Source organism: Petromyzon marinus, chromosome 31 (genome assembly GCF_048934315.1).
Source record: "Petromyzon marinus isolate PM22_M1 ecotype Great Lakes invasive population chromosome 31, UKy_Petmar_22M1.pri1.0, whole genome shotgun sequence".
Taxonomy (NCBI): Eukaryota; Metazoa; Chordata; class Hyperoartia; order Petromyzontiformes; family Petromyzontidae; genus Petromyzon; species Petromyzon marinus.
In genome coordinates, this window is record NC_133697.1 from 10,784,173 (window position 1) to 10,799,677 (window position 15,505).

Below are 15,505 nucleotides of genomic sequence, written 5' to 3' on the forward strand. Positions count from 1 at the left end.
AGTTGTAGCAACTTCTAAGGGAATGTCGAACTAATATCCCAACAAAATTAGCTACACCAAATATGCAAAAACGTGGCCCTCTGAAGAACGGATAAACTATGAAAAAATGCTTTAACACATGCGCACATTGGAAAATAAATAAAAATAAAACTAGGTTGTGTGCATTATAAAACGCCACACTTAAACCGAACAACGTTGCTGGCGTGCCCCCTGCTGCCATGAATAAGTAGCAGATCCTCACACTCGTGCTCAGATTTTAAAAGTACGAATGTAGAACTTCTTTTGGACCGTATGTAGCCGACCGCGCTCATCGTAGATGCGGGTGAAGGACAACAAACTTAACACAAAAAGTAGTACAATATTTCAAAATGTTACAAATGCAGTATGTCAACCGACTTATAACCTCCATCTAGAACTGAAGGCACGACCCTCAGTTTACAAAACCAGCGCTTTCACTGCTGAGCAACAGAGCTACTCCCATCCATGTCTTACTGCAAGCCACATTCAGTGCTATTTTCCGACGAAACTTCACAACAAATGTATTTGGACGATATCAATTCAGAAACATTTCAACATTAATACAAGATGCTAGGGCCACCTTGGTCCCAGGTGAAATGAACAATGACTTGGTGCGCTCGAACATGGGCCAACTTGTAAAACCAAGAACTTCTATTTTCAATCACAGTCTCAAGAAGGTGTAAAATAAAAGAGGCCCCAGTGAGAATTGAACTCACGACCCCTGGTTTACGAAACCAGTGCTCTAACCCCTGAGCTATGGAGCCTGTTGGTGACAGTTTTATGCAACCTCTTGAGGTGAGAACACAATTGAGGAACCATATCACAATACCAAAAACCTGGCTCTCTGAGAAACTGGTGACCGATAAAACGACTATTTTATCGCACACGCACTTTAAAAGTAAAAATGTATTCAAACAAGTAAACTCCTAAGTTAGTTGTTGCACAAAAGAATGCCACACCTGCACCAAGTCAGTTCTACCGTGCCCCCTGCTGTATGTTATTAGCATTGCTGAAAACTTAAAAGAACAGCCTTTTGATATGTCAATATTGCCGAAGCAGGATGCAAAACTACAGAGGCCCCAGCGAGAATTGAACTCGCGACCCCTGGTTTACAAGACCGGTGCTGTAACCAAACTCTCACACAGCTTAAAGGTCGTGATCTAAGCGTGGCTTCTCTCACTCCAGCGCTGTCCTCCAGACAGTCTCGTCCCTTCACCTGATGAAGGCCGCTTATGTTGTGGCCGAAACGTCGTGATTTTTTGTTACTTTATTTTCACCTACGTGACTTTACCGAATAGAACCAAAGAGTAAGTAGCAGGTGCTCACACTCGTGGTAAGATTGTAAAATACGAATGTAGAACTTCTTTCGTACCATATGTAGCTGACCGCGCTCATCGTAGGTGCAGGACGACAACAAACTTAACACAAAAAGTAGTACAACATTTCAAAATGTTACCAATGCAGGATGTCAACCGACTTATAATCTCCAGCTAGAACTGAAGGCACGACCCTCAGTTCACAAGACCAGCGCTTTCACTGCTGAGCAACAGAACTATTCCCATCTATGCCTGAATGCAAGACCCATTCAGTGCGATTTTCCGACGACCCTTCACAACAAATGTATTTGGACGATATCAATTCAGAAACTTTTCAACATTAATACAAGATGCTACGGCCACCTTGGTCCCAGGTGAAATGAACAATGACTTGGTGCGCTCGAACATGGGCCAACTTGTAAAACAAAGAACTTACAATTTCAATCACAGTCTCAAGAAGGTGTAAAATAAAAGAGGCCCCAGTGAGAATTGAACTCACGACCCCTGGTTTACGAAACCAGTGCTCTAACCCCTGAGCTATGGAGCCTGTTGGTGACAGTTTTATGCAAGCTCTTGAGGTGAGAACACAATTGAGGAACCATATCACAATACCAAAAACCTGGCTCTCTGAGAAACTGGTGACCGATAAAACGACTATTTTATCGCACACGCACTTTAAAAGTAAAAATGTATTCAAACAAGTAAACTCCTAAGTTAGTTGTTGCACAAAAGAATGCCACACCTGCACCAAGTCAGTTCTACCGTGCCCCCTGCTATGTTATTAGCATTGCTGAAAACTTAAAAAAACAGCCTCTTGATTTGTCAATATTGCCGAAGCAGGATGCAAAAATACAGAGGCCCCAGCGAGAATTGAACTCGCGACCCCTGGTTTACAAGACCAGTGCTCTAACCACTGAGTTATGGAGCCACCCTGTTCGATACTTTCAAATGCAGAATTAAAAAGCTCACGAAACCTGTTAACGCAAGATGCTACCAATGCCTCAGGTGAAAAGGTAATTGCGATGTGGCCAAAAACGACAAATTGCGTAACACAGCTTCATGTAAACTTGACCATGTTAGCAACTCATGACTTGGGAAGTTTGAATTTAAATACGTACACATATGACACTTCTAAATAATAACTTTCGGGTGGGAATAATCCAGAAAAAACTGCCACATTACTGCGAAATACGAGGTCCAAATTACATCTCGGTTTCCTTAATAGTGACTCGGTGATCTCCCACAGCATAGGCCAATTTTGAAAAAAAAAGGGTTTTATGATTCACTCAGTCTCTTTGAAGAATAAGCAAAAATATGCACCGAGTAAGAATTGAACTCACGACCCCTGGTTTACAAAACCAGTGCTCTACCCCTTGAGCTATGGAGCCAACGGAGTGGGGAGGTGTATCAACTTCTAAGGGAATGTCGAACTAATATACCAACAAAATTAGCTACACCAAATACCCAAAAACGTGGCCCTCTGAAGAACGGATGAACTATGAAAAAATGCTTTAAGACATGCGCACATTTGAAAATAAATAAAAATAAAACTAGGTTGTGTGCATTATAAAACGCCACACTTAAACAGAACAACGTTGCTGGCGTGCCCCCTGCTGCCATGAATAAGTAGCAGATCCTCACACTCGTGCTCAGCTTTTAAAAGTACGAATGTAGAACTTATTTTGTACCGTATGTAGCCGACCGCGCTCATCGTAGATGCGGGTGAAGGACAACAAACTTAACACAAAAAGTAGTACAATATTTCAAAATGTTACAAATGCAGCATGTCAACCGACTTATAATCTCCATCTGGAACTGAAGGCACGACCCTCAGTTCACAAGACCAACGCTTTCACTGCTGAGCAACAGAGCTATTCCCATCTATGCCTTAATGCAAGACAAATTCAGTGCTATTTTCCGACGACACTTCACAACAAATGTATTTGGACGATATTAATTCAGAAACATTTCAACATTAATACAAGATGCTAGGGCCACCTTGGTCCCAGGTGAAATGAACAATGACTTGGTGTGCTCGAACATGGGCCAACTTGTAAAACCAACAACTTCTATTTTCAATCACAGTCTCAAGAAGGTGTAAAATAAAAGAGGCCCCAGTGAGAATTGAACTCACGACCCCTGGTTTACGAAACCAGTGCTCTAACCCCTGAGCTATGGAGCCTGTTGGTGGCAGTTTTATGCAAACCTCTTGAGGTGAGAACACAATTGAGGAAACATATCACAATACCAAAAACCTGGCTCTCTGAGAAACTGGTGACCGATAAAACGACTATTTTAACGCACACGCACTTTAAAAGTAAAAATGTATTCAAACAAGTAAACTCCTAAGTGAGTTGCTGCCCAAAACAATGCCACACCTGCACCAAGTCAGTGCTACCGTGCCCCCTGCTGTTTGTTATTAGCATTGCTGAAAACTTAAAAGAACAGCGTCTAGATGTCAATATTGCCGAAGCAGGATGCAAAACTACACAGCCCCCAGCGAAAATTGAACTCGCGACTCCTGGTTTACAAGACCAGTGGTCTTTCCAATGAGCTATGGAGCCACTCCATTACTGCATCTGCAAATTCAAAAGCTCACAAAACCTGTTAATGAAAGAGGGCACCAATGCCTCAACTGAGAAGTTAATTGCGAAGTGGACAAAAACGACAAATTGCGTAACACAGCTGCATGTAAACTTGACCATGTTAGCAGCTCATGACTTGGGAAGTTTGAATTTAAATACGTACACATATGACACTTCTAAATAATACCTTTCGGGTGGGAATAATCCGGAAAAAACTGCCACATTACTGTGAAATACTAGGTCCAAATTGCATCCCTGTTTCCTTAATAGTGACTCGGTGATCTCCCACATCATAGGCCAATTTTGAAAACCAAGGGTTTTATGATTGACTCAGTCTCTTTGAAGTATAAGCAAAAACAAGGCCCCAGTGAGAATTGAACTCACGACCCCTGGTTTACGAAACCAGTGCTCTAACCCCTGAGCTATGGAGCCTGTTGGTGACAGTTTTATGCAACCTCTTGAGGTGAGAACACAATTGAGGAAACATATCACAATACCAAAAACCGGGCTCTCTGAGAAACTGGTGACCGATAAAACGACTATTTTATCGCACACGCACTTTAAAAGTAAAAATGTATTCAAACAAGTAAACTCCTAAGTTAGTTGTTGCACAAAAGAATGCCACACCTGCACCAAGTCAGTTCTACCGTGCCCCCTGCTATGTTATTAGCATTGCTGAAAACTTAAAAAAACAGCCTCTTGATTTGTCAATATTGCCGAAGCAGGATGCAAAACTACAGAGGCCCCAGCGAGAATTGAACTCGCGACCCCTGGTTTACAAGACCAGTGCTCTAACCACTGAGCTATGGAGCCTGTTGGTGACAGTTTTATGCAACCTCTTGAGGTGAGAACACAATTGAGGAACCATATCACAATACCAAAAACCGGGCTCTCTGAGAAACTGGTGACCGATAAAAATCGACTATTTTATTGCACACGCACTTTAAAAGTAAAAATGTATTCAAACAAGTAAACTCTTAAGTTAGTTGTTGCACAAAAGAATGCCACACCTGCACCAAGTCAGTTCTACCGTGCCCCCTGCTGTATGTTATTAGCATTGCTGAAAACTTAAAAGAACAGCCTTTTGATATGTCAATATTGCCGAAGCAGGATGCAAAACTACAGAGGCCCCAGCGAGAATTGAACTCGCGACCCCTGGTTTACAAGACCAGTGCTCTAACCACTGAGCTATGGAGCCACCCTGTTCGACACTTTCAAATGCAGAATTAAAAAGCTCACGAAACCTGTTAACGCAAGATGCTACCAATGCCTCAGGTGAAAAGGTAATTGCGATGTGGCCAAAAACGACAAATTGCGTAACACAGCTTCATGTAAACTTGACCATGTTAGCAACTCATGACTTGGGAAGTTTGAATTTAAATACGTACACATATGACACTTCTAAATAATAACTTTCGGGTGGGAATAATCCAGAAAAAACTGCCACATTACTGCGAAATACGAGGTCCAAATTACATCTCGGTTTCCTTAATAGTGACTCGGTGATCTCCCACAGCATAGGCCAATTTTGAAAAAAAAGGGTTTTATGATTCACTCAGTCTCTTTGAAGAATAAGCAAAAATATGCAACGAGTAAGAATTGAACTCACGACCCCTGGTTTACAAAACCAGTGTTCTACCCCTTGAGCTATGGAGCCAACGGAGTGGGGAGGTGTATCAACTTCTAAGGGAATGTCGAACTAATATACCAACAAAATAAGCTACACCAAATACCCAAAAACGTGGCCCTCGGAAGAACGGATGAACTATGAAAAAATGCTTTAAGACATGCGCACATTTGAAAATAAATAAAAATAAAACTAGGTTGTGTGCATTATAAAACGCCACACTTAAACAGAACAACGTTGCTGGCGTGCCCCCTGCTGCCATGAATAAGTAGCAGATCCTCACACTCGTGCTCAGCTTTTAAAAGTACGAATGTAGAACTTATTTTGTACCGTATGTAGCCGACCGCGCTCATCGTAGATGCGGGTGAAGGACAACAAACTTAACACAAAAAGTAGTACAATATTTCAAAATGTTACAAATGCAGCATGTCAACCGACTTATAATCTCCATCTGGAACTGAAGGCACGACCCTCAGTTCACAAGACCAGCGCTTTCACTGCTGAGCAACAGAACTATTCCCATCTATGCCTGAATGCAAGACCCATTCAGTGCGATTTTCCGACGACCCTTCACAACAAATGTATTTGGACGATATCAATTCAGAAACTTTTCAACATTAATACAAGATGCTACGGCCACCTTGGTCCCAGGTGAAATGAACAATGACTTGGTGCGCTCGAACATGGGCCAACTTGTAAAACAAAGAACTTACAATTTCAATCACAGTCTCAAGAAGGTGTAAAATAAAAGAGGCCCCAGTGAGAATTGAACTCACAACCCCTGGTTTACGAAACCAGTGCTCTAACCCCTGAGCTATGGAGCCTGTTGGTGACAGTTTTATGCAACCTCTTGAGGTGAGAACACAATTGAGGAACCATATCACAATACCAAAAACCTGGCTCTCTGAGAAACTGGTGACCGATAAAACGACTATTTTATCGCACACGCACTTTAAAAGTAAAAATGTATTCAAACAAGTAAACTCCTAAGTTAGTTGTTGCACAAAAGAATGCCACACCTGCACCAAGTCAGTTCTACCGTGCCCCCTGCTGTATGTTATTAGCATTGCTGAAAACTTAAAAGAACAGCCTTTTGATATGTCAATATTGCCGAAGCAGGATGCAAAACTACAGAGGCCCCAGCGAGAATTGAACTCGCGACCCCTGGTTTACAAGACCGGTGCTGTAACCAAACTCTCACACAGCTTAAAGGTCGTGATCTAAGCGTGGCTTCTCTCACTCCAGCGCTGTCCTCCAGACAGTCTCGTCCCTTCACCTGATGAAGGCCGCTTATGTTGTGGCCGAAACGTCGTGATTTTTTGTTACTTTATTTTCACCTACGTGACTTTACCGAATAGAACCAAAGAGTAAGTAGCAGGTGCTCACACTCGTGCTAAGATTGTAAAAGTACGAATGTAGAACTTCTTTCGTACCATATGTAGCTGACCGCGCTCATCGTAGGTGCAGGACGACAACAAACTTAACACAAAAAGTAGTACAACATTTCAAAATGTTACCAATGCAGGATGTCAACCGACTTATAATCTCCAGCTAGAACTGAAGGCACGACCCTCAGTTCACAAGACCAGCGCTTTCACTGCTGAGCAACAGAACTATTCCCATCTATGCCTGAATGCAAGACCCATTCAGTGCGATTTTCCGACGACCCTTCACAACAAATGTATTTGGACGATATCAATTCAGAAACTTTTCAACATTAATACAAGATGCTACGGCCACCTTGGTCCCAGGTGAAATGAACAATGACTTGGTGCGCTCGAACATGGGCCAACTTGTAAAACAAAGAACTTACAATTTCAATCACAGTCTCAAGAAGGTGTAAAATAAAAGAGGCCCCAGTGAGAATTGAACTCACGACCCCTGGTTTACGAAACCAGTGCTCTAACCCCTGAGCTATGGAGCCTGTTGGTGACAGTTTTATGCAACCTCTTGAGGTGAGAACACAATTGAGGAACCATATCACAATACCAAAAACCTGGCTCTCTGAGAAACTGGTGACCGATAAAACGACTATTTTATCGCACACGCACTTTAAAAGTAAAAATGTATTCAAACAAGTAAACTCCTAAGTTAGTTGTTGCACAAAAGAATGCCACACCTGCACCAAGTCAGTTCTACCGTGCCCCCTGCTGTATGTTATTAGCATTGCTGAAAACTTAAAAGAACAGCCTTTTGATATGTCAATATTGCCGAAGCAGGATGCAAAACTACAGAGGCCCCAGCGAGAATTGAACTCGCGACCCCTGGTTTACAAGACCGGTGCTGTAACCAAACTCTCACACAGCTTAAAGGTCGTGATCTAAGCGTGGCTTCTCTCACTCCAGCGCTGTCCTCCAGACAGTCTCGTCCCTTCACCTGATGAAGGCCGCTTATGTTGTGGCCGAAACGTCGTGATTTTTTGTTACTTTATTTTCACCTACGTGACTTTACCGAATAGAACCAAAGAGTAAGTAGCAGGTGCTCACACTCGTGCTAAGATTGTAAAAGTACGAATGTAGAACTTCTTTCGTACCATATGTAGCTGACCACGCTCATCGTAGGTGCAGGACGACAACAAACTTAACACAAAAAGTAGTACAACATTTCAAAATGTTACCAATGCAGGATGTCAACCGACTTATAATCTCCAGCTAGAACTGAAGGCACGACCCTCAGTTCACAAGACCAGCGCTTTCACTGCTGAGCAACAGAACTATTCCCATCTATGCCTGAATGCAAGACCCATTCAGTGCGATTTTCCGACGACCCTTCACAACAAATGTATTTGGACGATATCAATTCAGAAACTTTTCAACATTAATACAAGATGCTACGGCCACCTTGGTCCCAGGTGAAATGAACAATGACTTGGTGCGCTCGAACATGGGCCAACTTGTAAAACAAAGAACTTACAATTTCAATCACAGTCTCAAGAAGGTGTAAAATAAAAGAGGCCCCAGTGAGAATTGAACTCACGACCCCTGGTTTACGAAACCAGTGCTCTAACCCCTGAGCTATGGAGCCTGTTGGTGACAGTTTTATGCAACCTCTTGAGGTGAGAACACAATTGAGGAACCATATCACAATACCAAAAACCTGGCTCTCTGAGAAACTGGTGACCGATAAAACGACTATTTTATCGCACACGCACTTTAAAAGTAAAAATGTATTCAAACAAGTAAACTCCTAAGTTAGTTGTTGCACAAAAGAATGCCACACCTGCACCAAGTCAGTTCTACCGTGCCCCCTGCTATGTTATTAGCATTGCTGAAAACTTAAAAAAACAGCCTCTTGATTTGTCAATATTGCCGAAGCAGGATGCAAAACTACAGAGGCCCCAGCGAGAATTGAACTCGCGACCCCTGGTTTACAAGACCAGTGCTCTAACCACTGAGCTATGGAGCCACCCTGTTCGATACTTTCAAATGCAGAATTAAAATGCTCACGAAACCTGTTAACGCAAGATGCTACCAATGCCTTAGGTGAAAAGGTAATTGCGATGTGGCCAAAAACGACAAATTGAGTAACACAGCTTCATGTAAACTTGACCATGTTAGCAACTCATGACTTGGGAAGTTTGAATTTAAATACGTACACATATGACACTTCTAAATAATAACTTTCGGGTGGGAATAATCCAGAAAAAACTGCCACATTACTGCGAAATACGAGGTCCAAATTACATCTCGGTTTCCTTAATAGTGACTCGGTGATCTCCCACAGCATAGGCCAATTTTGAAAAAAAAGGGTTTTATGATTCACTCAGTCTCTTTGAAGAATAAGCAAAAATATGCAACGAGTAAGAATTGAACTCACGACCCCTGGTTTACAAAACCAGTGCTCTACCCCTTGAGCTATGGAGCCAACGGAGTGGGGAGGTGTATCAACTTCTAAGGGAATGTCGAACTAATATACCAACAAAATTAGCTACACCAAATACCCAAAAACGTGGCCCTCTGAAGAACGGATGAACTATGAAAAAATGCTTTAAGACATGCGCACATTTGAAAATAAATAAAAATAAAACTAGGTTGTGTGCATTATAAAACGCCACACTTAAACAGAACAACGTTGCTGGCGTGCCCCCTGCTGCCATGAATAAGTAGCAGATCCTCACACTCGTGCTCAGCTTTTAAAAGTACGAATGTAGAACTTCTTTTGTACCGTATGTAGCCGACCGCGCTCATCGTAGATGCGGGTGAAGGACAACAAACTTAACACAAAAAGTAGTACAATATTTCAAAATGTTACAAATGCAGCATGTCAACCGACTTATAATCTCCATCTGGAACTGAAGGCACGACCCTCAGTTCACAAGACCAACGCTTTCACTGCTGAGCAACAGAGCTATTCCCATCTATGCCTTAATGCAAGACAAATTCAGTGCTATTTTCCGACGACACTTCACAACAAATGTATTTGGACGATATTAATTCAGAAACATTTCAATATTAATACAAGATGCTAGGGCCACCTTGGTCCCAGGTGAAATGAACAATGACTTGGTGTGCTCGAACATGGGCCAACTTGTAAAACCAACAACTTCTATTTTCAATCACAGTCTCAAGAAGGTGTAAAATAAAAGAGGCCCCAGTGAGAATTGAACTCACGACCCCTGGTTTACGAAACCAGTGCTCTAACCCCTGAGCTATGGAGCCTGTTGGTGGCAGTTTTATGCAAACCTCTTGAGGTGAGAACACAATTGAGGAAACATATCACAATACCAAAAACCTGGCTCTCTAAGAAACTGGTGACCGATAAAACGACTATTTTAACGCACACGCACTTTAAAAGTAAAAATGTATTCAAACAAGTAAACTCCTAAGTGAGTTGCTGCCCAAAACAATGCCACACCTGCACCAAGTCAGTGCTACCGTGCCCCCTGCTGTTTGTTATTAGCATTGCTGAAAACTTAAAAGAACAGCGTCTAGATTTGTCAATATTGCCGAAGCAGGATGCAAAACTACACAGCCCCCAGCGAAAATTGAACTCGCGACTCCTGGTTTACAAGACCAGTGGTCTTTCCAATGAGCTATGGAGCCACTCCATTACTGCATCTGCAAATTCAAAAGCTCACAAAACCTGTTAATGAAAGAGGGCACCAATGCCTCAACTGAGAAGTTAATTGCGAAGTGGACAAAAACGACAAATTGCGTAACACAGCTGCATGTAAACTTGACCATGTTAGCAGCTCATGACTTGGGAAGTTTGAATTTAAATACGTACACATATGACACTTCTAAATAATACCTTTCGGGTGGGAATAATCCGGAAAAAACTGCCACATTACTGTGAAATACTAGGTCCAAATTGCATCCCTGTTTCCTTAATAGTGACTCGGTGATCTCCCACATCATAGGCCAATTTTGAAAACCAAGGGTTTTATGATTCACTCAGTCTCTTTGAAGTATAAGCAAAAACAAGGCCCCAGTGAGAATTGAACTCACGACCCCTGGTTTACGAAACCAGTGCTCTAACCCCTGAGCTATGGAGCCTGTTGGTGACAGTTTTATGCAACCTCTTGAGGTGAGAACACAATTGAGGAAACATATCACAATACCAAAAACCGGGCTCTCTGAGAAACTGGTGACCGATAAAACGACTATTTTATCGCACACGCACTTTAAAAGTAAAAATGTATTCAAACAAGTAAACTCCTAAGTTAGTTGTTGCACAAAAGAATGCCACACCTGCACCAAGTCAGTTCTACCGTGCCCCCTGCTATGTTATTAGCATTGCTGAAAACTTAAAAAAACAGCCTCTTGATTTGTCAATATTGCCGAAGCAGGATGCAAAACTACAGAGGCCCCAGCGAGAATTGAACTCGCGACCCCTGGTTTACAAGACCAGTGCTCTAACCACTGAGCTATGGAGCCTGTTGGTGACAGTTTTATGCAACCTCTTGAGGTGAGAACACAATTGAGGAACCATATCACAATACCAAAAACCGGGCTCTCTGAGAAACTGGTGACCGATAAAAACGAATAATTTTATTGCACACGCACTTTAAAAGTAAAAATGTATTCAAACAAGTAAACTCCTAAGTGAGTTGTTGGCCAAAACAATGCCACACCTGCACCCAGTCAGTGCTACCGTGCCCCCTGCTGTTTGTTATTAGCATTGCTGAAAACTTAAAAGAATAGTCTCTAGATTTGTCAATATTGCCGAAGCAGGATGCAAAACTACACAGCCCCCAGCGAGAGATTGAACTCGCGACCCCTGGTTTACAAGACCAGTGCTCTAACCACTGAGCTATGGAGCCACCCTGTTCGATACTTTCAAATGCAGAATTAAAAAGCTCACGAAACCTGTTAACGCAAGATGCTACCAATGCCTCAGGTGAAAAGGTAATTGCGATGTGGCCAAAAACGACAAATTGCGTAACACAGCTTCATGTAAACTTGACCATGTTAGCAACTCATGACTTGGGAAGTTTGAATTTAAATACGTACACATATGACACTTCTAAATAATAACTTTCGGGTGGGAATAATCCAGAAAAAACTGCCACATTACTGCGAAATACGAGGTCCAAATTACATCTCGGTTTCCTTAATAGTGACTCGGTGATCTCCCACAGCATAGGCCAATTTTGAAAAAAAAGGGTTTTATGATTCACTCAGTCTCTTTGAAGAATAAGCAAAAATATGCAACGAGTAAGAATTGAACTCACGACCCCTGGTTTACAAAACCAGTGCTCTACCCCTTGAGCTATGGAGCCAATGGAGTGGGGAGGTGTATCAACTTCTAAGGGAATGTCGAACTAATATACCAACAAAATAAGCTACACCAAATACCCAAAAACGTGGCCCTCGGAAGAACGGATGAACTATGAAAAAATGCTTTAAGACATGCGCACATTTGAAAATAAATAAAAATAAAACTAGGTTGTGTGCATTATAAAACGCCACACTTAAACAGAACAACGTTGCTGGCGTGCCCCCTGCTGCCATGAATAAGTAGCAGATCCTCACACTCGTGCTCAGCTTTTAAAAGTACGAATGTAGAACTTCTTTTGTACCGTATGTAGCCGACCGCGCTCATCGTAGATGCGGGTGAAGGACAACAAACTTAACACAAAAAGTAGTACAATATTTCAAAATGTTACAAATGCAGCATGTCAACCGACTTATAATCTCCATCTGGAACTGAAGGCACGACCCTCAGTTCACAAGACCAACGCTTTCACTGCTGAGCAACAGAGCTATTCCCATCTATGCCTTAATGCAAGACAAATTCAGTGCTATTTTCCGACGACACTTCACAACAAATGTATTTGGACGATATTAATTCAGAAACATTTCAACATTAATACAAGATGCTAGGGCCACCTTGGTCCCAGGTGAAATGAACAATGACTTGGTGTGCTCGAACATGGGCCAACTTGTAAAACCAACAACTTCTATTTTCAATCACAGTCTCAAAAAGGTGTAAAATAAAAGAGGCCCCAGTGAGAATTGAACTCACGACCCCTGGTTTACAAAACCAGTGCTCTAACCCCTGAGCTATGGAGCCTGTTGGTGACAGTTTTATGCAACCTCTTGAGGTGAGAACACAATTGAGGAAACATATCACAATACCAAAAACCTGGCTCTCTGAGAAACTGGTGACCGATAAAACGACTATTTTATCGCACACGCACTTTAAAAGTAAAAATTTATTCAAACAAGTAAACTCCTAAGTTAGTTGTTGCACAAAAGAATGCCACACCTGCACCAAGTCAGTTCTACCGTGCCCCCTGCTGTATGTTATTAGCATTGCTGAAAACTTAAAAGAACAGCCTTTTGATATGTCAATATTGCCGAAGCAGGATGCAAAACTACAGAGGCCCCAGCGAGAATTGAACTCGCGACCCCTGGTTTACAAGACCGGTGCTGTAACCAAACTCTCACACAGCTTAAAGGTCGTGATCTAAGCGTGGCTTCTCTCACTCCAGCGCTGTCCTCCAGACAGTCTCGTCCCTTCACCTGATGAAGGCCACTTATGTTGTGGCCGAAACGTCGTGATTTTTTGTTACTTTATTTTCACCTACGTGACTTTACCGAATAGAACCAAAGAGTAAGTAGCAGGTGCTCACACTCGTGCTAAGATTGTAAAAGTACGAATGTAGAACTTCTTTCGTACCATATGTAGCTGACCACGCTCATCGTAGGTGCAGGACGACAACAAACTTAACACAAAAAGTAGTACAACATTTCAAAATGTTACCAATGCAGGATGTCAACCGACTTATAATCTCCAGCTAGAACTGAAGGCACGACCCTCAGTTCACAAGACCAGCGCTTTCACTGCTGAGCAACAGAACTATTCCCATCTATGCCTGAATGCAAGACCCATTCAGTGCGATTTTCCGACGACCCTTCACAACAAATGTATTTGGACGATATCAATTCAGAAACTTTTCAACATTAATACAAGATGCTACGGCCACCTTGGTCCCAGGTGAAATGAACAATGACTTGGTGCGCTCGAACATGGGCCAACTTGTAAAACAAAGAACTTACAATTTCAATCACAGTCTCAAGAAGGTGTAAAATAAAAGAGGCCCCAGTGAGAATTGAACTCACGACCCCTGGTTTACGAAACCAGTGCTCTAACCCCTGAGCTATGGAGCCTGTTGCTGACAGTTTTATGCAACCTCTTGAGGTGAGAACACAATTGAGGAACCATATCACAATACCAAAAACCTGGCTCTCTGAGAAACTGGTGACCGATAAAACGACTATTTTATCGCACACGCACTTTAAAAGTAAAAATGTATTCAAACAAGTAAACTCCTAAGTTAGTTGCACAAAAGAATGCCACACCTGCACCAAGTCAGTTCTACCGTGCCCCCTGCTGTATGTTATTAGCATTGCTGAAAACTTAAAAGAACAGCCTTTTGATATGTCAATATTGCCGAAGCAGGATGCAAAACTACAGAGGCCCCAGCGAGAATTGAACTCGCGACCCCTGGTTTACAAGACCGGTGCTGTAACCAAACTCTCACACAGCTTAAAGGTCGTGATCTAAGCGTGGCTTCTCTCACTCCAGCGCTGTCCTCCAGACAGTCTCGTCCCTTCACCTGATGAAGGCCGCTTATGTTGTGGCCGAAACGTCGTGATTTTTTGTTACTTTATTTTCACCTACGTGACTTTACCGAATAGAACCAAAGAGTAAGTAGCAGGTGCTCACACTCGTGCTAAGATTGTAAAAGTACGAATGTAGAACTTCTTTCGTACCATATGTAGCTGACCGCGCTCATCGTAGGTGCAGGACGACAACAAACTTAACACAAAAAGTAGTACAACATTTCAAAATGTTACCAATGCAGGATGTCAACCGACTTATAATCTCCAGCTAGAACTGAAGGCACGACCCTCAGTTCACAAGACCAGCGCTTTCACTGCTGAGCAACAGAACTATTCCCATCTATGCCTGAATGCAAGACCCATTCAGTGCGATTTTCCGACGACCCTTCACAACAAATGTATTTGGACGATATCAATTCAGAAACTTTTCAACATTAATACAAGATGCTACGGCCACCTTGGTCCCAGGTGAAATGAACAATGACTTGGTGCGCTCGAACATGGGCCAACTTGTAAAACAAAGAACTTACAATTTCAATCACAGTCTCAAGAAGGTGTAAAATAAAACAGGCCCCAGTGAGAATTGAACTCACGACCCCTGGTTTACGAAACCAGTGCTCTAACCCCTGAGCTATGGAGCCTGTTGGTGACAGTTTTATGCAACCTCTTGAGGTGAGAACACAATTGAGGAACCATATCACAATACCAAAAACCTGGCTCTCTGAGAAACTGGTGACCGATAAAACGACTATTTTATCGCACACGCACTTTAAAAGTAAAAATGTATTCAAACAAGTAAACTCCTAAGTTAGTTGTTGCACAAAAGAATGCCACACCTGCACCAAGTCAGTTCTACCGTGCCCCCTGCTATGTTATTAGCATTGCTGA

At 42.4% G+C, this 15,505-nt stretch overlaps 1 long non-coding RNA gene and 18 other non-coding genes across 20 annotated transcripts in view; all 19 read right to left on the reverse strand.

Moving 5' to 3' along the window:
- Positions 1-15,505, reverse strand: part of LOC116947834 (uncharacterized) — a 61,576-nt gene that overhangs the window by 33,408 nt on the left and 12,663 nt on the right. The gene's annotated exons all lie outside the window — the stretch shown is intronic.
- TRNAT-CGU (transfer RNA threonine (anticodon CGU)) lies at positions 710-782 on the reverse strand. Its single transcript has one exon. It is a non-coding gene; the product is annotated as a tRNA-Thr (tRNA).
- On the reverse strand, positions 1,809-1,881 carry TRNAT-CGU (transfer RNA threonine (anticodon CGU)). Its single transcript has one exon. It is a non-coding gene; the product is annotated as a tRNA-Thr (tRNA).
- Positions 2,190-2,262, reverse strand: TRNAT-UGU (transfer RNA threonine (anticodon UGU)). The gene has a single exon. It is a non-coding gene; the product is annotated as a tRNA-Thr (tRNA).
- Positions 3,444-3,516, reverse strand: TRNAT-CGU (transfer RNA threonine (anticodon CGU)). Its single transcript has one exon. It is a non-coding gene; the product is annotated as a tRNA-Thr (tRNA).
- Positions 4,279-4,351, reverse strand: TRNAT-CGU (transfer RNA threonine (anticodon CGU)). The gene has a single exon. It is a non-coding gene; the product is annotated as a tRNA-Thr (tRNA).
- Positions 4,660-4,732, reverse strand: TRNAT-UGU (transfer RNA threonine (anticodon UGU)). Its single transcript has one exon. It is a non-coding gene; the product is annotated as a tRNA-Thr (tRNA).
- Positions 5,045-5,117, reverse strand: TRNAT-UGU (transfer RNA threonine (anticodon UGU)). Its single transcript has one exon. It is a non-coding gene; the product is annotated as a tRNA-Thr (tRNA).
- TRNAT-CGU (transfer RNA threonine (anticodon CGU)) lies at positions 6,298-6,370 on the reverse strand. Its single transcript has one exon. It is a non-coding gene; the product is annotated as a tRNA-Thr (tRNA).
- On the reverse strand, positions 7,398-7,470 carry TRNAT-CGU (transfer RNA threonine (anticodon CGU)). The gene has a single exon. It is a non-coding gene; the product is annotated as a tRNA-Thr (tRNA).
- Positions 8,498-8,570, reverse strand: TRNAT-CGU (transfer RNA threonine (anticodon CGU)). The gene has a single exon. It is a non-coding gene; the product is annotated as a tRNA-Thr (tRNA).
- TRNAT-UGU (transfer RNA threonine (anticodon UGU)) lies at positions 8,879-8,951 on the reverse strand. Its single transcript has one exon. It is a non-coding gene; the product is annotated as a tRNA-Thr (tRNA).
- On the reverse strand, positions 10,132-10,204 carry TRNAT-CGU (transfer RNA threonine (anticodon CGU)). The gene has a single exon. It is a non-coding gene; the product is annotated as a tRNA-Thr (tRNA).
- On the reverse strand, positions 10,969-11,041 carry TRNAT-CGU (transfer RNA threonine (anticodon CGU)). The gene has a single exon. It is a non-coding gene; the product is annotated as a tRNA-Thr (tRNA).
- On the reverse strand, positions 11,350-11,422 carry TRNAT-UGU (transfer RNA threonine (anticodon UGU)). The gene has a single exon. It is a non-coding gene; the product is annotated as a tRNA-Thr (tRNA).
- TRNAT-UGU (transfer RNA threonine (anticodon UGU)) lies at positions 11,735-11,808 on the reverse strand. The gene has a single exon. It is a non-coding gene; the product is annotated as a tRNA-Thr (tRNA).
- TRNAT-UGU (transfer RNA threonine (anticodon UGU)) lies at positions 12,989-13,061 on the reverse strand. The gene has a single exon. It is a non-coding gene; the product is annotated as a tRNA-Thr (tRNA).
- TRNAT-CGU (transfer RNA threonine (anticodon CGU)) lies at positions 14,089-14,161 on the reverse strand. Its single transcript has one exon. It is a non-coding gene; the product is annotated as a tRNA-Thr (tRNA).
- TRNAT-CGU (transfer RNA threonine (anticodon CGU)) lies at positions 15,186-15,258 on the reverse strand. The gene has a single exon. It is a non-coding gene; the product is annotated as a tRNA-Thr (tRNA).